Below are 24,252 nucleotides of genomic sequence, written 5' to 3'. Positions count from 1 at the left end.
CCATCTCTTCAAAGAAGCTTACAGTCTGTAATGACCACACGGCCACCTCAACACCATCGGAGCTACTGCAACCCTCGACCTACTGTCTCCTTCACAACAATCCTGTAGAGTGTAAGCCCGCAAGGGCAGGGTCATCTCCCCTCTGTATCACTCTGTCATTGTTAGTTTTGTTTACTGTAAATGATATTTGTATTTTGATGTAACCCTGTCTCATGTACAGCACCATGGAATTAATGGTGCTATATAAATAAATAATAATAATAATATCTCCAACATTCACCTAGGATACGATGGCTGTGTACAGTGACCTTAGAACATAGGCCTCTCAACCAATGTATTGAAAAAAAAACTCAGTCTAATTTCAGTGTTATCCATCTGTTATCAATATGAAGATTCCGCCACAGGAATAAAATATTGATTTTGTATTATAACTGCATATTACTAATATCTTCTGTCCTTATAGCATGTCAAGCACTGATCTGACCCAGAAAAATAAGTCATATATTTAATCCAAATATAGAATGCACACAAAATCCCACCACTGTGGAACATTCTTTAGAATTAGCATTAGTTATCTATCTTTGGTAAAATACAATTATTTTTTTTCATAGAGAGACATTGGTTAATGTTCTGTGCCAGGGAGAAATTTTACATGTCCCTTTACATTGGTCAAAATACAGTGGAGGCAAACTGAACCTTTTGCCAAGATGACTTGAATCCTAGCCATGCTTTGTATTTTTCTTCAAGAGAAATTCTCTAGAGTTCATCTTAGGTTGGAGCAATATGATGTAACATTTTGGAAAAAACATACAGATGACCAAAGCCCAACTGGAGGACAAGATGGCAAAGATCTCCATAGCCACTGTGTACTTGCCCTGAGCACTGAGCGAGGCAGGGACATAAGATATCCAGACACTAAGGAAGGCCAACATACTGAATGTAATGAACTGGGCTTCATTGAAGCTATCGGGAAGTCTTCGAGCCAGGAAGGCTACAACAAAACTGATTGTGGCCAGAAGAAAGAGATAACCCAACATCATCCAGAAGGTAATGGGTGAACCCTCGTTACACTCAACAATTATTACACTAGGGTTTGCTTGAGCATTATTTTGGGGAAACGGAGGTGATTTAAACAACCAACTAATGCATAAAATGAACTGCAAAAAAGTACATAGCAGTATAATAATATAGGATATTTTAGGATTGGTCCATCTTCTTAAATTGCTTCCTGGCTTTGTCGCCATGAACGCTAATACCACCATGATAGTTTTTGCCAAGACACAAGAGATACAGAGGGTAAAAGCCAAACCAAATACAGCCTGACGCAGAAGACATGTCTCGAATTTTGGAAATCCTATAAAAAGCAAGGAGCAAAGGAAACAAAGGGACAAGGACACTAGTAAAAGGCAACTAAGGTAGTAGTTATTGGCTTTCACTATGGGAGTCATTTTAAACTTAATGTAGAGCTGCAAAATAAGAACAGAATGAGGACAGATGCGGAACTTGTAGAAGCCAAAGTTACACCCAAGGTTTCCTCGTAGGACAGGTATTCTAAGGGCTTCAGGAGACACTGGTCTTTTTGAATATTTGGCCATTGATTCCATGGACACCGAATGCAGTCAACTGAATCTACAATATAAAATCTTCAATTAATATTACATTTCAAATAAAAAATATGCCCACATTTGTAAAATGAACTTTCTCTTTGAGTTCCAGCATTGAATCTTCTCTCTTGGCCATTTGAACTATGAGCCTAAAAATGGTGAATTTGGTAGGGTTGCCAGGCAGCACATAGTAAATGTGTGCATCAAAACAGCTATCCAAGTAAGTGTTTCGCTCAGCTCCTTACTGGTCTTTTTTCTTGTTTTTGTTTTGTTTCATTGTTTTCATCCACATTTTAGTTTCTGATTTTGAACTGATCTATTGTGATCATGTCCACTCTTTGGCTTTTCCATTCTACTGCCTGACCGCCGTTTGCTGACCCTAGGCTCAATTGACTACATTTACCTCTTTTTCCACTTGACCTCCATTATTGACTACCAGAGTTCGGTACATTTATCAGCTTGGAAATTAATTCTGCTCAAATTTTATAAAAATAGATTTTCTCTGGAATGCAGATATATTTTGTTATTTGCTCCACACAAATTCAGCAAAATGGAGCGAGGCTGGTTGTCATTTTGGTGAGCTGTAGAGGGCTGACTAAAGGTTAAAAAAACAAAAATAGCTAATAACTCACCGCCCTCCTTCTCTGCTTACTTTCCCCTGTACAGCCCTTGGCATCTCTACTTGACTTCGCTGTGAACTGAAACCCCAGGCATCTTCACGCTACACAAGAACTTCCAGCCATGACTAGTCTCGGGATATCTTTGCACATGCATGGTCTAGAGAGCTTGTTGTAAGGCCATGGTGAACGCTTTGTTGTCCTGGGATTGGTAGCATTTGGAAGTCTCTGCCTAGCATGAAGATGCTCAGAGTTTCAATGCATATGCATGTTGTAAGATCTTGACATGTGTCATGACCTTCTGATCACTGTAGGCTGGAACTTCTGGCTCCAAGATACAAGACATTCTTCTGTGTGCATAGGGATGTCCTGGGTCAAGAAACAGTTGGAGGTCCTTGCCTAGCATCTGGATGCCTGGAGTTTCAGTGCATGGTTGTGTTTAGAAGATACACCAAGGGGACATTGAGCAGCAGAGGTGAGTGATAAAGTGACTATTAGTTTTTTTATGCTTCTAACATTTATTTTATTTTATTTTTTCAGACCACAGAGCATAATAAGGAACATTCAATTTGCTGCAAATCATTTCACAGTAAAATCTACATGATTTAGCTTATTGAAATTTTGCCGTCTGTACTGACCAGTAGGGTTGAGCGACTTCTACTTTTTCAGGGTCCAGTCGGGTTTCGCGAAACCCGACTATCTCAAATGTTGAGTGAAATCGGCCTATTATGGCGAAAAGTCGGGGATCGACCGAAACACAAAACCCAATACAAAGTCAATGGGAAATCTTTTTTTTTTTTTTTCTCTCTCTCTCTCTCCCCCTCTCCATCCCTGAACAGAAAAGCTGGTGTTACACATTGCAAATCGCTACAGCGCACAAGCGACAAGATGGCGATAGGCGTCCACGCCGCTAAGACCTATGTCATCACTCTGCCCATGCTCCTTCATTGGCTGAAAAAATGGCACCAAACGCGTCATACGAAAAGCGACTTTGGCGCGAAGATCGCCGACCGCATGGCCGATCCCACACTAGGATCGGGTCGGGTTTCATGGAACCCGACTGTTAGGGCTAGCGGAACGCACCAAATAATAAGATAGATAGAGTATGGTGCGTTCGCAGCCCGGGGTCCACCGTGCAGAGATGGAACCTGCTGCCAAGTAATGACGGACTATATGGCGGTACTCATAAGTATACACACGTGGGTTAAACTTCACCCAGCGTGAAGGAAGCGACCCTGTTGCGTCACAGGACCGCGGTACCGCACATAGAGCGCGAGCAAGTAGTCAGCGAACTCAACCCCAACTAGGATTGAAGTCCGATTAGACCCTTGCTGGCACAACACCGCAACTTGGTGTGTAAGGAAACTAAATAGCAATATTAAGGCACAAGAGTGCATGCGGTGCCGCACTGACGAACGCCACTAACCACCCAGGCTTGGGTAAGGAAAGCATAGAGGAAGTGCACGGCGCCGTAATGGCGGTCACAGCAACTGGACGCTGTAATGTGTGATTCGTGCTGTAGGATAAGTCGGGCGCTAGATAGCAAACATACACCTTCCGCGAACAGACATTCAATAGGGTAGGGGTATCCAAGGACGACTTGCACTCACAACATACACACATTTCAATTGTACACTAGCGCATGGCCGTGCGGTCATGCGCAGTTTATATAGTTGCAGCACAGGAAGTGGCCACAGAAACTTTGCCCTTCCAAGACCTGCCAAAAGGACCAATGGGATGTGCTGCAGAGCCTGAGCACATGACCCTCGATCTCCAACTGGAGATCTTGCCCTGGGCATGCTCAGTGTGTGCAGACAAGGACTTAGTCCCAGAGAAGTCCGCTTGCTGCTGACCAGCACTGGCTTTAATGGCAGAAGCTGAAGAAGCAGCAGTAACTCTCTGTACAGAGTGAGACTGAGCAAGACGCTGGGACCGACGTCCCTGCTGAGCAGACTCCACTGCGGCTGGATAAGAATGGGAGACCGCAGCGGAGATGGCTTGAGATTCCCCCTGTGCAGAAGCGGGAACTCAAGACCTAACATTACCCCCCCTCCTAGGGCCCCCCCCTCCTTGGGCCTCGCTACGCTCGAAGGCAGCAATGAGCTGTGGGGCCCGAATGTTTTCAGCAGGCTCCCATGACCTGTCCTCTGGGCCATAACCCTTCCAATCCACCAGATAGAACTTTTTGCCGCGTACCACCTTGCACCCCAAAATAGCGTTCACCTCGTAATCGTCCGTAGACGAACCCGATGTCCCGGCAGATGACTCGGAAAACCGGGACATGTATACGGGTTTCAAGAGGGACACATGAAAGGTGTCGGTGATACCCAAGCATGGAGGAATAGCCAAACGGTAGACCACAGGATTAACCCGTTCGAGAACCTTGAAGGGACCCAAGTAGCGAGGAGCAAACTTAGTGGACTCAACTCGCAGCCTGATGTTACGGGCGGAGAGCCACACCAAGTCGCCAGGAGCAAAGGTCGGAGCGGGGTGCCAATGAACATCGGCGGGGGACCTCATTCTCTCCTTGGAGGCCCGAATGGCATCCTGCGTGCGGTCCCAAATGTCCCGTGCCTCCACAGCCCAGTCTGCCACCCTGGAGGAAGCAGAAGACACAGGCATGGGCACAGGAACACGCGGATGCTGACCGTAATTTAGGAGGAATGGAGTCTGACCGGTGGAGTCGGCTACGGCATTGTTAAGTGCAAACTCTGCCCACGGTAGCAAGGATGCCCAGTCATCCTGCCTGGCAGAAACAAAATGTCGTAAATATGTGACCAAGGTCTGGTTGGCCCTCTCTACCAACCCATTCGTCTCGGGATGATATGCCGAAGAGAGATTCAACTCAATACTGAGCAGATGACAAAGCTCTCTCCAGAATCGAGACGCAAACTGGGGACCCCGGTCACTAACAATTTTGTCTGGCATACCGTGTAGGCGAAAGATATGCTTGACGAACAAGACAGCAAACGCCCGTGCAGAAGGTAGCCGTGGAAGAGGCACCAAGTGCACCATTTTGGAAAAATGGTCGGTGATCACCCAGATAATGGTGCAGTTACGAGACTTGGGTAAGCCCACCACAAAGTCCATCCCGACCATCTCCCAGGGCCTGTCCGCCACCGGCAGAGGATAAAGCAAACCAGCTGGCCGTTGCCGAGGAGTCTTGTTCTTGGCGCAAGAGACACACGCCCGAACATACTCTGCGACATCACGAGCCATATGCGGCCACCAGTATGTCCTCGCCAGTAACTCAGATGTCCTTTTGGTACCAAAATGTCCACCCACCCTGGACGAGTGTGCCCAAGAGAGAACCTCCGGTCGCAAACTGGATGGAACAAAAGTCTTGCCCGGGGGCACAGACTCTAGCGAAACCGGGGCCACAGTTCTCAAGCTCTCGGTGGGGACAATAAGCCGAGGCTCCTCCTCCTCCTCCACAGATGACACAACGGAGCGAGAGAGAGCGTCGGCCCGAATGTTCTTCTCCCCAGAAAGAAAATGGAGGGTGAAATGAAACCGGGAGAAGAATAAGGACCATCTGGCCTGGCGAGAATTCAACCGCTGGGCTGTCTGCAGGTACACCAAATTTTTATGGTCTGTGAAGACTTAGAAGGGAAAACGTGCTCCCTCCAAGAGATGTCTCCACTCCGAGAAAGCCAACTTCATGGCTAGCAACTCCCTGTCCCCGATGGAATAATTCCTCTCTGCTGGTGAGAAGGTCTTGGAGAAAAAGAAGCAAGGATGCTTCCGACCTTGAGCATCCTTTTGGAAGAGGACTGCTCTAGCACCAACAGAAGAGGCATTCACCTCCATGATAAATGGCTTATCAACATCGGGGCGATGTAGAATGGGAGCGCTAGCGAAGTGTGACTTTATAGAGTTAAAGGCCTTGGAGACCTCCTCAGACCACAATTTGGGATTCGCCCCCTTCTTGGTGAGGGCAACCAAGGGAGCTACCAAAGTTGAGAAGTGCGGAATGAACTGGCGATAATAATTAATGAACCCCATAATGCGCTGCACCGCTTTAAGAGAATGGGGTTCCTGCCAGTCCATCACAGCCTGTAGTTTGGCAGGATCCATAGCCAATCCCTGGGCAGAGATGATGTAGCCTAGGAAAGGTAAGGACTCCTGCTCAAACATACACTTCTCCAACTTGGCATAGAGGGAGTTTGCCCGTAGGAGGTCGAAGACTTTGCAAACATCTCTCCGGTGGGAGTCAATATCTGGAGAGTAGATGAGAATATCATCCAGATAGACTACGACCGAGGTGGAAAGCATATCCCGGAAGATATCGTTCACAAAGTCTTGGAAAACGGCTGGGGCATTACAGAGCCCGAAGGGCATCACCAGATATTCATAGTGCCCATCCCTGGTGTTAAAAGCCGTCTTCCATTCGTCCCCCTCACGGATGCGAATCAGGTTGTAAGCACCCCGCAGATCTAGTTTAGTAAATACCCTTGCTCCCCGAAGCCTATCGAAGAGCTCAGATATCAAGGGCAAAGGATACTTATTTTTAACGGTGATGGCGTTAAGACCCTTGTAGTCTATGCATGGACGTAGTTCCCCATTCTTCTTCTGCACGAAGAAGAACCCTGCCCCAGCAGGTGACACTGACTTCCTAATGAATCCTCTTGCCAGATTTTCCTGGATATACTGTGACATGGCCTCCGTCTCCGGGAGAGATAGCGGATAGACTCGACCCCGGGGAGGCTCAGCACCAGGCAAGAGATCAATAGGACAGTGATAGGGGCGATGGGGCGGAAGGATCTCCGCCGCCTTTTTGGAGAACACGTCTGCATAAGACCAATACTGCTTGGGGAGAGAGGAAAGATCTGCGGGTACCTCTGTAGTAGCAACCTGAACGCACTCCCTCTGACACCTACCCCCACAAGATTCGCCCCATCCCAGGATTCTGACAGAGGACCGCTCAATATGAGGAGAGTGGTACAGTAGCCAAGGTATTCCCAACAGGACCTCATCAATTCCCTCAGGAATGATGAGCAGAGATATAATCTCCTGATGAGATGGCGACATGGACAGAGTAAAAGGGATGGTCTGGTGTGTTATCTGTGAGGGCAGTGTCGACCCATTCACCACTCGTACCGTTACTGGTTGAGCTAGCATAACCAGGGGTATTGCGTGACGTTGGGCGAAGGCAGAAGACATAAAATTGCCCTCCGCCCCAGAATCCACGCAGAGCTCTACCGAGTGGGAGAATGAGCCTATAGTAATTGTCCCCTTAAAGGACAATTTAGAGGCAAACGTCGCCGTGTCTAGTGTACCACCACCTACTACCACTAGACGCTGACGTTTCCTCGACCGCTGAGAACATCTGGTGGCTAGATGTCCTGACTGCTGGCAAACATGACAGACCTTGAGTGCACAAGCGGTCCGGGACTTAGATCCCACTTGTGACACTTCCCTGGCCTCATGCGACTCAGGAACCAGGACCGGAGATTCCAGAGGTTTGGCGAAGGTAGGAGCCAGCCGAAACCTCTGCCTACACTTGGCTCGCTCTAACCTCCGCTCGTTAAAACGGAGGTCAATTCGAGTGGAGACAGTTATTAACTCCTCCAGTGTGGCAGGAATCTCCCTAGTAGCCAGAGCATCCTTAACGTGGTCAGCCAGGCCCCTCCAAAATATGGGGATAAGAGCTTTATCCGACCAATCCAGCTCAGAAGCTAAAGTGCGGAATTGGACGGCAAAATGACTGACCAAGGACTCACCCTGAGTTAATGCCAGCAGTTGGAGCGCAGTATCATGGGTGACTTGAGGTCCTAAAAAGACCTGTTTCAGAGTGCTCAGAAACAGCGGAGCACTCTGCACCACATGATCGCCACGCTCCCACAGCGGCGTAGCCCATTCCAACGCCCTGTCCGACAAGAGAGACACTATAAATCCCACCTTAGCTCGCTCTGTGGGAAAACGTGCAGCCAGGAGCTCGAGGTGAATAGAGCACTGACTCACAAATCCCCTACAAAATTTGCTATCACCAGAAAATTTTTCTGGCAGCGGGAGGCGAGAAAATGTCGGAGCAGGGGTGGCAATGGACAGGGTTGCTGCAGCCACGCTAGCAGCCTGTACAGCAACTGCGGTAACATCCACAGCTGAGGTTGCGCTCTCAAGAGCCGCCAACCTACCCTCCAGCTGCTGGATATACCGCAAGGATTGCTGTTTGTCCGTCATTACTAGCCAGACCCTGGCGCTAGTGTAATGTTAGGGCTAGCGGAACGCACCAAATAATAAGATAGATAGAGTATGGTGCGTTCGCAGCCCGGGGTCCACCGTGCAGAGATGGAACCTGCTGCCAAGTAATGACGGACTATATGGCGGTACTCATAAGTATACACACGTGGGTTAAACTTCACCAAGCGTGAAGGAAGCGATCCTGTTGCGTCACAGGACCGCGGTACCGCACATAGAGCGCAAGCAAGTAGTCAGCGAACTCAACCCCAACTAGGATTGAAGTCCGATTAGACCCTTGCTGGCACAACACCGCAACTGGGTGTGTAAGGAAACTAAATAGCAATATTAAGGCACAAGAGTGCATGCGGTGCCGCACTGACAAACGCCACTAACCACCCAGGCTTGGGTAAGGAAAGCACAGAGGAAGTGCACGGCGCCGTACTGGCGGTCACAGCAACTGGACGCTGTAATGTGTGATTCGTGCTGTAGGATAAGTCGGGCGCTAGATAGTAAACATACACCTTCCGCGAACAGACATTCAATAGGGTAGGGGTATCCAAGGACGACTTGCACTCACAACATACACACATTAACAATTTTACACTAGCGCATGGCCGTGCGGTCATGCGCAGTTTATATAGTTGCAGCACAGGAAGTGGCCACAGAAACTTTGCCCTTCCAAGACCTGCCAAGAGGACCAATGGAATGTGCTGCAGAGCCTGAGCACATGACCCTCGATCTCCAACGGGAGATCTTGCCCTGGGCATGCTCAGTGTGTGCAGACAAGGACTTAGTCCCAGAGAAGTCCGCTCGTTGCTGACCAGCACTGGCTTTAATGGCAGAAGCTGAAGAAGCAGCAGTAACTCTCTGTACAGAGTGAGACTGAGCAAGACGCTGGGACCGACGTCCCTGCTGAGCAGACTCCACTGCGGCTGGATAAGAATGGGAGACCGCAGTGGAGATGGCTCGAGATTCCCCCGGTGCAGAAGCGGGAACTCGAGACCTAACATTGACTTTGCCAAAAGTCGGCGACTTTTGAATTTGCCCGATCCGTTTCGCTCAAGCCTACTGACCAGTGCTCTTTCAAATATAGTCATTTTTCTTTGACTCTTTCTGTATTCCCACTGGTCGCTTGTGAAATTAATTATTATGTAATTCCAACCCAGGTAAGTTGTGTCTGTCTGTGCATCTGCTAGATGTTACCTAAGGATTCACTATTTAAGACATTTTAGAGCCTCTTGATCCCCCCAAAATGTCTCAAAATGCAATTGTGGGATAATAGAGATTCCTTTTTTTCCGTTGACATTTAGGTACAGTATGTACTTTGCAATTGCAGTAAATAGGTTGGATGAAAAATATTGGCTGCTGTATGATTTTAAAGTCTTTTCCTTTATATATTGTGGTGATAATCAAATACGATTCCATAAATATGATCTCCAGTGGAGATGACCACCATGGTTATTCATGGTCCATTCATGGAAGCTCTCATAGAGAACTACCATCCATAATGTAAATGTAGGTCATGTGAATTTCAGAAGATTACTAAATTCTTCTTGCCAAAGACAAGATCCTTCAGAAAACCTAGAATATCTTAGTGATTCAATTATCTATGGACAATGTTGGGCAGAAAATAATTTAGATTTCATGGTCAGTAGTTCCTGGGCAATTGGGAAATTCTGAATGTTACAAGATGATGGTCTTTCCTTACCTGTTTGATTGGAGATCTCTCCTTGAGGACAAAGAATACATTGAAAACAGCAAATGGGTTGACCTCTTACAGGAGCTTTCCTGAAGCCTCTAGGACAGCTCTCACTGCAGATGGAAACCGGTGGCTGTAGGAAAAATAGAAAATCACTCTTCATTATTTTTTTTCCATTTAAGATGTTTTCAGTTTGATGACTGATGTTCCTCTTTATAAACAATTTGATTAATAGAAAGCTATAGGAATGAATAACTTTTTGTTTCCTGTCCTGACACAAACACCTGGCCTTTCTCTCTTCTCCTGATGCTACCTTTCTTTGCACTAGTACATGTCAGGTAACCCAATAAACTCCCTTGATATTATCACCCTATACCTTTAAAGGGTAGCTTTGGCTGAGGCCAGGTGCTTGGGTATTAATTAGCATTGTTTCAGTAGCCTCAAATTTATCAGGAGTTTGCTGCTTGTTCACCTTGTCGATGCTCAGCCAGGTGCCAGTCATCTTCTCAGCTTATCCTGAGATACCTCCAAATTCATAAGAGTTTAATTAGGTTTTGTCCACACAAACCTCTCATCAAGTTACCAATTTAACACAACTGTTCATACCTGGTGTTAGGGGTCAAGTTCCTGCCTCTACACAGGGGGAATCTCGGGCCATCTCCGCTGCAGTCTCCCATTCTTCTCCTGCCGCAGTGGAGCCTGCTTAGCGGAGACGTCGATCCCAGCGTCTCGCTCAGTCTGACTCTGTGCTAAGAGTTACTGCTGCATTTCCTGCTTCTGCCATTGAAGTCAGTGCTGGGCAGCGGCGAGCAGATGCTTCTGGGACTAAGTTCTGCTTTTCACATTCTGAGCATGCCCAGAGTAAGATCTCTCAGTGGAGATCGAGGGTCACATGATCAGATACTGCAGCTAGGTCATTGGTCCTTCTTGGAAGGTCCTTGTAGGTGCTAGGACTAAGTCCTGGTTTGCACTCTGAGCATGCCCAGGGCAAGATCTCTCAGTGGAGATCTGGGGTCACATGCTCAGGTACTGCAGCAACTCCATTGGTCCTTCTTTGAAAGGTCCTAAACGTGCTGCAGCTATTTAAGGCTCGCATGGCCGCACGGCCATGCGCTAGTATCAATTCTAATATGTGCTTTGCGCCAGTGTGGTTATGCATGTATGTGTTCAGGGACCCGGCTGAAATAAGCCCCTAGAATGCTGGCACCTCCGGCGAGGAGATTGTGTGAACGTGATTCAGGGACCCGGCTGAAATAAGCCCCTAGAATACCGGCACCTCCGGTGAGGAGATTGCATGTTGCATAACCACTGACTGCTATCAGTTCGGCAGTAAGCTTGTGCTCCTGTGAGGCTAACAGGGCGCAGTGCTTTCCTCTCGCGGTTGCTCTGTGAGGTAACAGAGCTAGTCTATACCGCCAAACAGTGCCGCCATTCGCTAGCAGCAGGTTCCTCCTGCACGGTGGACCCCGGGCTGCGAACGCACCATTTATAATAAACATCTATTTTTACTCGGTGCGTTCCGCTAGCCCTCACACCTAGTCTCAGTAATCAAGGGAATGCACCTCGTTAAGCAAATTTTCAGCTTTCCTATACTATATTGAATTCCTGCAATTAATCCCTTACTGACATCAGATGTACTAGTTCACCAATGTCAGTATCCGGTGGTGAGTCCACATCAAAGCCGGGATATGTCTGCTGTTTTGAACAGCTGACATGTGCTCGCAATAGGCACAGGTGGAATCGCGATCCACCCGCGCCTATTAACTAGTTAAATGCCGCTGTCAAATTCTGACTTTTAACAAGCGCTTTTGTCCATCCAGCCGGGAAATACGCACCGCGGTGACCTGCGTCACGTGATTGAGGGTCACCGGAGTGTTGGCATGAGAACCTGAGGTCTCCTTGAGACCTCTATGGTTGTTGATGCCGGATTGCTACGAGCACCACCCTGTGGTCGGCACTCATAGCAAGTCTGTAATTCTACTACATAGAGGCGATCGGAGCATCACCTCTATGTAGCAGAGCCCATCGAGCTATGGCAGCTTCTAGTCTCCCATGGAAGCTATTAAAGCATGCCAAAAGTAAAAAAGAAGTTTTTAAAAATATGAAAAAAATAAAAAAAAACATAAAAGTTCAAATCCCCCCACAAATCACAATAAAAAAATGAAACCTACACATACTTGGTATTGCCGCATTCAGAATCACCCGATCTATCAATAAAAAAAGAATTAACCTGATCGCTGAACGGCATAACGAGAAAAAAAAAAACAAAAGGCAAAATTACTTTTTTTTGGTCATCGTGACATTGCATTAAAATACAATAATGGGCGATCAAAAAAATGTGTCTGCATAAAAGTGGTATCATTAAAAAAGTCAGATCAGCGCGGAAAAAATAATTCCTCAACCTACCCCAGATCACGAAAAATGGAGACACTATCGGTCTTGCAAAATGGCACAATTTTTTTATTTATTTTTTTTTAGCAAATTTTAGAATTTTTTTCACCACTCATATAAAAATTCCCTAGACATGTTTGGTGTCTATGAGCTCATAATGACCTGTAGAATCATAATGGCAGGTCAGTTTTTGCATTTGGTGAACCTAGAAAAAAAAGCCTAACAAAAAACAAGTGTGAGATTGCTCGTTTTTTTTGCAATTTCACCGCACTTGGGAATTCTTTTACCATTTTCTAGTATATGATATGGTAAAACTAATGATGTCGTTCAAAAGTAAAACTCGTCATATTGACGGTAAAATAAAAAAAGTTATGGCTCTCGGAACGAGGGGAGCGAAAAACAAAAACGCAAAACCGAAAAAAGCTCCTGTCCTGAAGGGGTTAATCTTTATCTTGCTGTAATATACCAGACTGCATCTACTTCTTTGCCATATTGCTGTTTTTAACCATTGATCTGTGGGAAGACGCTAGACTTCCTTTACTTCTCGATCACTCTTGTGCTTATCTATTGTACTACAGGAAGATACAAGTGATTAACTGGCTCTCTTCTGAAAGAAATCGCTTCCCTATACTTCCATTTTTAGGGTACCGTCACACAGTGGCACTTTGATCGCTAGCACGGCACGATCCGTGACGTTCCAGCGATATCGTTACGATCTCACTGGGTCTGACACGCTACTGCGATCAGGGACCCCGCTGAGAATCGTACATCATAGCGAATCGTCTGAAACTTTCTTTTGTCGCTGGATCTCCCGCTGACATCGCTGAATCGGCGTGTGTGATGCCGATTCAGCGATGTCTTCACTGGTAACCAGGGTAAACATCGGGTTAATAAGCGCAGGGCCGCGCTTAGTAACCCGATGTTTACCCTGGTTACCAGCGTAAACATTAAAAAAACAAACACTACATACTTACCTTCAGCTGTCTGTCCCCGGCGCTCTGCTTCTCTGCACTCCTCCTGCATCCTGTGTCAGCGCCGGCCAGCCAGAAAGCACAGCGGTGATGTCACCACTCTGCTTTCCGGCAGACCGGTGCTGACAGTGCAGAGGAAAGCAGAGCGCCGGACGACAGACACCGGAATGTAAGTATGTAGTGTTTGTTTTTTTAATGTTTACGCTGGTAACCAGGGTAAACATCGGGTTACTAAGCGCGGCCCTGCGCTTAGTAACCCGATGTTTACCCTGGTTACCGGGGACCTCGGGATCGTTGGTCGCTGGAGAGCAGTCTGTGTGACAGCTCTCCAGCGACCAAACAGCGACGCTGCAGCGATCGACATCGTTGTCTAGATCGCTGCAGTGTCGCTAAATGTGACGGTACCTTTACTGTTTATATTCACACACACAGTCCTGCTTCATTCTGACTGCTTACTCCAATTGTTTGATAACCTGATGCATGAATTATCCATCAAGACCCGCTTCGCAGCATTTTCACCTCTGATCCATGTTAGTCACCCCGACCTATTGTTTAGAGAATTCACCTCGCCAGGTGAGTACATGCCGCTTTTGTTTGTTATGTCATAGCAAATCTCTAACTTAAACATAATATTCTAATCTCCTTTGTTAAAGGGAACCTGTCGCCCCCAAAATTGTATGAGCTGCAGCCACCGGCATCAGGGGCTTTTCTACAACATTCTGTAATGGTGTAGATAAGCCCCGATGTATCCTGGAGGATGAGAAATAAAGGTTAGTTTACACTCACCCAGGGGCGGTCCCGCTTCGCACCGGTCTGGGGCCTCCCATCTTCTTACGATGACGTCCTCTTCTTGTCTTCACGCTTCGGCTTTGGTACAGGCGTACTTTGTCTGTCTTGTTGAGGGCAGAGCAAAGTACTGCAGTGCGCAGGTGCCTGCAAGAAGAAGACGTCATCATATGAAGATGGGATGCCCCGGACCGGACTGCGACGCCCATCGGACCTGGACCACAGCGGGACCGCCCCTGGGTGTGTATCCATGCAATTGTGGCTTAAGAATAGGCGATCAATTCTAAAGATGTGCTAAAGGTCTTTAAACCTCCTAACCAGCATTGAATAGGCGTTTAAATTTGCTATAAAGCTATTTGACATCAATTTCCATCATGGACTTTACTGTAACCGCTAGGATCAGTGATCTATCTTGTCCCATCAGTGTAACGACTTTTTTGCCGATGTCAGTAATGACAGAGACACATGAGGATTTTGACAGTGCTCCTTCTGGCGGCCCATCAGCATCCCTGCAGTGGGATCGTGGGGATCCAATGGGTTGATATAGAGAAAGGAGGAGTGTCAATCGCCTGCAAGTCTGCATTACCTGTGCTACGATAAAATCACATTTTCAGGTCCCCTGTGAGCAACAGCCTGTATTAAAAAAGCTAAATATAAAAAAATTATGTTGTTATGTGTTTATAAAACTAAACATACCCATCCATAATCTAGTCCACCCAATAAAAAAATGTCTAATCTGAGAATAACACCTAGAAACACATATTTGATTCAGCATGTTTCATAATGATTCATACCATGGCCACTATACCATTACTTATCTTGCACAGTGAGAGTTTTTGGATATTTTGCCCCACAAAAATGAAAGAAAAAGTGATTTAACCCCTTAGCGACCGCCGATACGCCTTTTAACGGCGGCCGCTAAGGGTACTTAAACCACAGTGCCGTTAATTAATGGCGCTGTGGAAAAAGTCAATAGCGCCCCCCAGAGGCCGATTTTCTCCGGGGTCTCGGCTGCCGGGGGTAGCCGAGAGCCCAGAGAACATGATTCGGGGGGTTTTTAACCCACCCCGCATTTGCGATCGCCGGTAATTAACCGTTTATCGGCGATCGCAAAAAAAAAAAAAAAACGCGATCTCTTTTTAATTTCTCTGTCCTCCGATGTGATCGCACATCGGCGGACAGAGAAAAGGGGTCCCAGGTGGCCCCCCAATACTCACCTAGCTCCCCCGATGCTCCTCGTGTCTCCCGGTGGGCGCCGCCATCTTCAAAATGGCGGGCGCATGCGCAGTGCGCCCGCCGGCCGGCACCGGGAGAATCTTTGGGGTCTCGGCTGCCGGGGGCAGCCGAGACCCCAAAGAGCATGATCGGGGTCGGTTTTACCGACCCCTGTTTTGCGATCGCCGGTACTTAACTGTTTACCGGCGACCGCAAAAAAAAAAAAAAAAGTAAAGTGTAATTCTCTGTCCTCTGATGTGATCGCACATCAGAGGACAGAGAAATAGGGGGATTCGGGGACCCTGCAATACTCACCTGTGTCCCTGGATCCTCTTGCTGCTCCTCCTGGCCGCCGGCAGAAGAACATGGCGGATGCATGCCCAGTGCACCCGCCATCTGTCTCCATCTGCCGGCCGGCAGGAGAACAGCAGTTGGGGCTAAAATTAGGGGTAGGGTTAGGGTTAGGGGTAGGGTTAGGGGTAGGGTTAGGGGTAGGGTTAGGTTAGGGTTAGGGGTAGGGTTAGGGGTAGGGTTAGGTTAGGGTTAGGGGTAGGGTTAGGGGTAGGGTTAGGGGTAGGGTTAGGGTTAGGGGTAGGGTTAGGTTAGGGGTAGGGGTAGGGTTAGGTTAGGGGTAGGGTTAGGGCTAGGGTTAGGGCTAGGGTTGGGGCTAAATTTAGGGTTAGGGTTGGGGCTAAATTTAGGGTTAGGGTTGGCGCTAAATTTAGGGTTAGGCTTCTTTCACACTTACGTCGGTACGGGGCCGTCGGTCAGAAATGGCGGATGCGACGTACAAAAAAACGTTTCATTGAACGTTTTTTTGTGCCGACGGTCCGCCAAAACACAACTGATCCAGTGCACGACGGACGCGACGTGTGGCCATCCGTCACGATCCGTTGGCAATACAAGTCTATGGGCAAAAAACGCATCCTGCGGGCACATTTGCAGGATCCGTTTCTTGTCCAAAACGACGGATTGCGATGGAATGCCAAACGACGCAAGTGTGAAAGTAGCCTTAGGGCTAGGGTTAGGGTTGGGGCTAAAGTTAGGGCTAGGGTTGGGGCTAAAGTTAGGGTTAGAGCTGGGATTAGGGTTAGGGTTTGGATTAGGGTTGGTATTAGGGTTAGGGTTGGCATTAGGGTTACGCTTGGGATTAGGGTTAGGTTTGGGAATAGGGTTAAGGTTAGGGTTGTGATTAGGGGTGTGTTGGATTTAGGGTTTTGATTAGAATTATGGTTAGGGTTGACATTAGGGTTGTTTTGGGGTAAGGGTTGTGATTATGGTTTATTTCTTATTTTTAGTGACTCTATAGCGACAGGGTCTGTTCCGCAGGACTGGCGCATAGCAAATGTGGTGCCAATATTCAAAAAGGGCTCTAAAAGTGAACCTGGAAATTATAGGCCAGTAAGTCTAACCTCTATTGTTGGTAAAATATTTGAAGGGTTTCTGAGGGATGTTATTCTGGATTATCTCAATGAGAATAACTGTTTAACTCCATATCAGCATGGGTTTATGAGAAATCGCTCCTGTCAAACCAATCTAATCAGTTTTTATGAAGAGGTAAGCTATAGGCTGGACCACGGTGAGTCATTGGACGTGGTATATCTCGATTTTTCCAAAGCGTTTGATACCGTGCCGCACAAGAGGTTGGTACACAAAATGAGAATGCTTGGTCTGGGGGAAAATGTGTGTAAATGGGTTAGTAACTGGCTTAGTGATAGAAAGCAGAGGGTGGTTATAAATGGTATAGTCTCTAACTGGGTCGCTGTGACCAGTGGGGTACCACAGGGGTCAGTATTGGGACCTGTTCTCTTCAACATATTCATTAATGATCTGGTAGAAGGTTTACACAGTAAAATATCGATATTTGCAGATGATACAAAACTATGTAAAGCAGTTAATACAAGAGAAGATAGTATTCTGCTACAGATGGATCTGGATAAGTTGGAAACTTGGGCTGAAAGGTGGCAGATGAGGTTTAACAATGATAAATGTAAGGTTATACACATGGGAAGAGGGAATCAATATCACCATTACACACTGAACGGGAAACCACTGGGTAAATCTGACAGGGAGAAGGACTTGGGGATCCTAGTTAATGATAAACTTACCTGGAGCAGCCAGTGCCAGGCAGCAGCTGCCAAGGCAAACAGGATCATGGGGTGCATTAAAAGAGGTCTGGATACACATGATGAGAGCATTATACTGCCTCTGTACAAATCCCTAGTTAGACCGCACATGGAGTACTGTGTCCAGTTTTGGGCACCGGTGCTCAGGAAGGATATAATGGAACTAGAGAGAGTACAAAGGAGGGCAACAAAATTAATAAAGGGGATGGGAGAACTACAATACCCAGATAGATTAGCGAAATTAGGATTATTTAGTCTAGAAAAAAGACGACTGAGGGGCGATCTAATAACCATGTATAAGTATATAAGGGGACAATACAAATATCTCGCTGAGGATCTGTTTATACCAAGGAAGGTGACGGGCACAAGGGGGCATTCTTTGCGTCTGGAGGAGAGAAGGTTTTTCCACCAACATAGAAGAGGATTCTTTACTGTTAGGGCAGTGAGAATCTGGAATTGCTTGCCTGAGGAGGTGGTGATGGCGAACTCAGTCGGGGGGTTCAAGAGAGGCCTGGATGTCTTCCTGGAGCAGAACAATATTGTATCATACAATTATTAGGTTCTGTAGAAGGACGTAGATCTGGGTATTTATTATAATGGAATATAGGCTGAACTGGATGGACAAATGTCTTTTTTCGGCCTTACTAACTATGTTACTATGTTACTATGGTTAGGGTTAGTGATTAGGATTATGGATCAGGTTGGGATTAGGGTTAGGGGTGTGTTGGGGTTAGGGTTGGAGCTAGAATTGGGGGGTTTCCACTGTTTAGGTACATCAGAGGGTCTCCAAACACGACAGCCAATTTTGCGCTCAAAAAGTCAAATGGTGCTCCCTCCTTTCTGAGCTCTGCCGTGCGCCCAAACAGTGGGTTACCCCCACATATGGGGCATCAGCGTACTCGGGATAAATTGGACAACAACTATTGCAGTCCAATTTCTCCTGTTACCCTTGTGAAAATAAAAACTTGGGGGCTACAATATCTTTTTTGTGGAAAAAAAAATATTTTTTATTTTCACGACTCTGCATTCTAAACTTCTGTGAAGCACTTGGGCATTCAAAGTTCTCACCACACATCTAGATAAGTTCCTTGGGGGGTCTAGTTTCCAAAATGGGGTCACTTGTGGGGGGTTACTACAGTTTAGGTACATCAGGGGCTCTGCAATCGCAACATAATACCCGCAGACCATTCTATCAAAGTCTGCATTCCAAAAAGGCGCTCCTTCCCTTCCGAGCTCTGCCGTGCGCCCAAACAGTGGTTTACCCCCACATATTGGTTATCGACGTACTCAGGAGAAATTGCACAACAACTTTTGTGGTCTAATTTCTACTGTTACCCTTGTGAAAATAAAAATTTGTGGGCAAAAAGATCATTTTTGTAGAAAAAATGCGATTTTTTTTTTCACGGCTCTACATTATAAACTTCTGTGAAGCACATGGGGGTTCAAAGTGCTCACCACACATCTAGATATGTTCCTTAAGGGGTCTAGTTTCCAAAATGGGGTCACTTGTGGGGGGTTTCCACTGTTTAGGCACATCAGAGGCTCTCCAAACGCGACATGGCGTCCAATCTCAATTCCAGCCAATTCTACATTGAAAAAGTAAAACGGCGCTCCTTCACTTCCAAGCTCAGCGGTGCGCCCAAACAGTGGTTTACCCTCACATATGGGGTATCGACGTATTCAGGAGAAATCGCACAACAACTTTTGTGGTCTAATTTCTCCTGTTACCCTTGTGAAAATAAGAATTTGTGGGCGAAAAGATCATTTTTGTGTAAACAAAAGCGATTTTTTATTTTCACGGCTCTACGTTATAAACTTCTGTGAAGCACTTGGGGGTTCAAAGTGCTCACCACACATCTAGATAAGTTCCTTAAGGGGTCTAGTTTCCAAAATGGTGTCACTTGTGGGGAGTTTCCACTGTTTAGGCACATCAGGGGCTCTCTAAACGTGACATGGCGTCCAATCTCAATTCCAGCCAATTCTGCATTGAAAAAGTCAAACGGCGCTCCTTCACTTCTAAGTTCTGCGGTGCGCCCAAAAAGTGGTTTACCCCCACATATTTATTGGCGTATTCAGGAGAAATTGCGTAACAAAATTTATGGTTACATTTCTGTTTTTACACTTGTGAAAATAAAAAAAATGGTTCTGAATTAAGATGTTTGCAAAAAAAAGTTAAATGTTCATTTTTTCTTCCACATTGTTTCAGTTCCTGTGAAGCACGTAAAGGGTTAATAAACTTCTTGAATGTGGTTTTGAGAACCTTGAGGGGTGTAGTTTTTAGAATGGTGTCACATTTCATTATTTTCTATCATATAGACCCCTCAAAATGACTTCAAATGTGATGTGGTCCCTAAAAAAAAATGGTGTTGTAAAAATGTGAAATTGCTGGTCAACTTTTAACCCTTATAACTCCCTAACAAAAAAAAATTTTGTTTCCAAAATTGTGCTGATGTAAAGTAGACATGTGGGAAATGTTATTTATTAACTATTTTTCGTGATATATCTCTCTGATTTAAGGGCATAAAATTACAAAGTTTGAAAATTGCAAAATTTTAAAAATTTTCGCCATATTTCCGTTTTTTTCATAAATAATCGCAAGTAATATCGAAGAAATGTTACCACTAACATGAAGTACAATATGTATCGAAAAAACAATCTCAGAATCAGCGGGATCCGTTGAAGCGTTCCAGAGTTATAACCTCATAAAGTGACAGTGGTCAGAATTGCAAAAATTGGCCTGGTCATTAAGTACCAAATTGGCTCTGTCACTAAGGGGTTAAAAGTGACACATATGAAAAAACAGTACCAATAAAGACTATAGCTTGTCATGCAAAAATGCAATAAAACCCAAACCCTAATAGAGCTTTATTAATCAAAATAAGTGAAGGGGCATAGTATTGAGACTGGGCAGTATAGAAAGAGGGCAGTACGGAGAGCATGTACTAGAAGAGGGACTGTGTGGGGGTCATAATTTGTGCAGGGAATTTAGTGAGGGGCGATTATTTATTCAGGGGCTCAGTGTAGGGCAGGTATTGCTATTCAATAGTATTATAATAACACTGCTACCTTTAAGGGCGTCGTGTGGGGATGTGCTGCAGAAGACCGGAGAAGATGGAAGTCTGCAGAGACGAGCTGTGGATGAAAACTTATCATGGGGTCTGGACAAGATGAAGAAAAGAAGGAGAACGACTCCTGAGACAATGACATCTATCAGGTACCTGGATGTAAATGTTATTGGTGATACTGACTAATTCTCACATTTGTTTTATGTTAGGAGCATTTAAGAAGATGTCCAGGTTTGTGATGAGTCCGCAGTCATTCTTTGTGACTGCAGACTTCTGAATTCGCACAGTGCGTCCTGCATGCTGTCAGGATTCTCTTGTGCCGTCAATTGGCATTTATGTGATTATGTGCTGACTAGACATGCGTGAACTCTCTCAATGAAGCTTAACTGAGCAAGGCCGGACACGTCTGGTCGGAATGTGGCCAGAAGTATAGCAATCACATACTTGTGCAAGGGAGAATCCTATGAGGGTGCAATACGAAGCCTGAAGCCACCAATAGTGACTGCAGATTTTCATCTGAAGCCTGGATGAGCCTTTTAATTATAAAATAAAGCCCCAGCATGTAGTATACTCACTGGAAGGATTCAGCTCTGCCTGCTGATTCCAACAGTCATCACATGGACACTTCACTCATATGCAACTTAGGCTGTGTGCACACGTTGCGTTTTTTTCGCGTTTTTTTCGCGTGTTTTCCCAATAAAAATGCTATAAAACCACAAAAAAAACGCATACAATAAGCATCCCATCATTTAGAATGAATTCCGCATATTTTGTGCACATGATGCGTTTTTTTCCGCGAAAAAAATGCATCGTGGTAAAAAACGCAGCATGTTCATTAATTTTGTGTTTTTTTTGCGGATTTCCCACTACAAAATGCATTGGGAAGTGTCCGGAAAAAAACGCGGCAAAAACGCGGCAAAACCCGCGGCAAACATGCGTCAAAACCGCGGAGAAAACGCATGCAGTTTTCTTGCAGATTTCTTGCAGAAAATGTCCGGTTTTTCTCAGGAATTTTCTGCGAGAAATCCTGAACGTGTGCACATAGCCTTAGTGTCACGTGACAACGAGCTTCTCTTCTGCTTGTCTCAGTTTTTCACAGAACATTGAAAGAATTAGGAAGAGCAGCTCCTCAGCACGCGACTAAGTGTGCAATCTGCATATGTGCTTGTGTGGGGTGTGCCAAACTGAATTCCTGCCCCTCACTGCCATTTTCCACAATAACCACAGAAAAAACTAGCTGCCTCCACCAATTATTTATTACAGACCGATTAGGCAGCCATTAGTCATAACGTTGAGCCTCACGAGGTTACAGGGATGCGGTTTATAGAGCAAGAGGAACAAAGCTATTACATTTTATTAAACTGAATCCAACAGTAAGGCCGTGCTTGTAAAAATATACAAGAGATGTTACAAAAGGGACAAGACAACACAGTATGCACAGTCACATAATAAATTAAAGGGATAAACAAAAGAAAGTTACTGGTGGCATAGGAATGGCGAAGGACTGGCAAATGGGAGCACTCCATTTATAAAATGGTATGGTCTTTACAGCACGCTTTATCTCCCAGCACTGAACATGGGTTCTAGGCCAGAACATACTTATATCAGGTACCAGCTACTCCCACCTATCATCCCCATTGACCTCAGATGTAGACAGTAAATAAGATGCTGGCTTACTTACAAAAAAAATTTGAGATTCTCAATCTTAGGAATATCTGCCCCCCTGAAGCTCCCAGGCGGAAGATATTAATGTCATATTTCCTATAATAATTTTAGCTTTCTATACATACAAGATATATGGCACATGCAACTTTATCAATCTGGCCGATATCAATTCTGGCCTAATGGGCAGGCCCATCAGCAACGCACGTAAAGGATTGTATTCGGCTTAGAGCAATGATGCAGAAAATATGTCTCCCATATCTATAGAACCTACACCTGTCATTAAAACGCCAATATTCATAACTATTAATGTGGCCCCGCAATGTTCGAGACATTGACCTTGTGGCTTTACTATTGCTTTGAAGTCAGGAAGAGCCGAATTACAAGGGGACTAAGAATTGTCACCACTAGGGTTGAGTGACTTTTCTTTTTATAGGATCGGGTCGGGTTTCACGAAACCCGACTTTTTCAAAAGTCGGGTCGAGTGAAATCGGCCGATCCTATAGAAAAGTCGGGGTCGGGGTCAGCCGAAACACGAAACCCAATGCAGTGCATTAGGTTTCTAATGGTTCCCAGGGTCTGAAGGAGAGGAAACTCTCCTTCAGGCCCTGGGATCCATATTTAAGTGTAAAATAAAGAATCAAAATAAAAAATATTGATATACTCACCCTCGGACACGCCCTGGTACTAACCGGCAGCCTTCCTTCCTAAGAATGAGCGCCTGAAGGATCTTCGATGACGTTGCGGCTTGTGACTGGTCGCGTGAGCGGTCACATGGGCGTCACGCGACCAATCACAAGCCGCGACGTCATCTAAGGTCCTTCAGGCGCTGATTCTTAGGAAGGAAGGCTGCGGGTTAGAACCAGGGCGCGTCCGAGGGTGAGTTTATACCTATTAGGAATATACTCACCCTCGGATGCGACCTCGGATGCTTCCTTCCTAAGAATTAGCACCTGAAGGACCTTAGATGACGTCGCGGCTTGTGATTGGTCGCGTGACCGCCCATGTGACCGCTCACGTGAACCAATCACAAGCCGCGACGTCATCGAAGGCCCTTCAGGCGCTCATTCTTAGGAAGGAAGGCTGCCGGTGAGAACCAGGGCGCGTCCGAGGGTGAGTATATCAATATTTTTTTATTTTTATTCTTTATTTTACACTTAAATATGAATTCCGATACCGATTCCCGATATCTTAAACATATCGGAACTCGGTATCGGAATTCCGATTCCAGATCAGAAGATCGCCGACCTCATAGCCGACCCCACACAGGGGTCGGGTTGGGTTTCATGAAACCCAACTTTGCCAAAAGTCGGCGACTTCTGAATCTGGCCGACCCGTTTTGCTCAACCCTAGTCACCACACAAACCTGATGTTTCATATTCTTACTCACCATGTCAAAGGAGGTGGCCAAATCACACACCCTCTGCTCAGCGGTGGGTCATAGAACAAATGGAAGGAAGAGATTGGCAGCTCTTTTTCCCATGGCCATTATTGACAATTCATAGTGAAGCCTTCCTCCTATTCTCAACATGAATGTGACAAATAAGTTAAAGAAGTGAATTAGTTAATGAAGTTTAGAGTCTACTTACTGCTTCGGTCCCAACACTCCAAACTATAGCGCTTGTGTTGACGGTAAAGACTTTACCAAGAGAAGCTGTGGTATCGTAGCTGCCGATCTTAATATGTTGCATGACGCCCTCTGGGTTTAATTGCCAGTTTACAATGTCATAGACTGCTGGAGGGTCTCCATTCTCATCAAAATAAAAGTTTCTCCCATCGCTTAAGGTGACCCTTGCCTTCTTCATATAGTACAGGAGCTGGAACGTGTTGGATAAAATCAATGTTATTCGGTGGGATTTTATCTACAGTAAGCCTATTAGCCCCTTCCATGGTGCCTAATTTAAGTCCAACCAGTTATATCACCAAGTCCTCT

General features: G+C 45.9%; 1 pseudogene; it reads right to left on the bottom strand.

The window, feature by feature from the left end:
* Positions 1–719: 719 nt before the first annotated feature.
* Positions 720–24,252, bottom strand: part of LOC138674705 (extracellular calcium-sensing receptor-like) — a 45,190-nt pseudogene continuing 21,657 nt past the window's right edge.

The sequence above is a fragment of the Ranitomeya imitator genome, chromosome 4 (assembly GCF_032444005.1).
Source record: "Ranitomeya imitator isolate aRanImi1 chromosome 4, aRanImi1.pri, whole genome shotgun sequence".
Taxonomy (NCBI): Eukaryota; Metazoa; Chordata; class Amphibia; order Anura; family Dendrobatidae; genus Ranitomeya; species Ranitomeya imitator.
The sequence above is the reverse complement of the archived record's forward strand: the minus strand, read 5'-3'. Positions and strand labels throughout refer to the sequence as shown.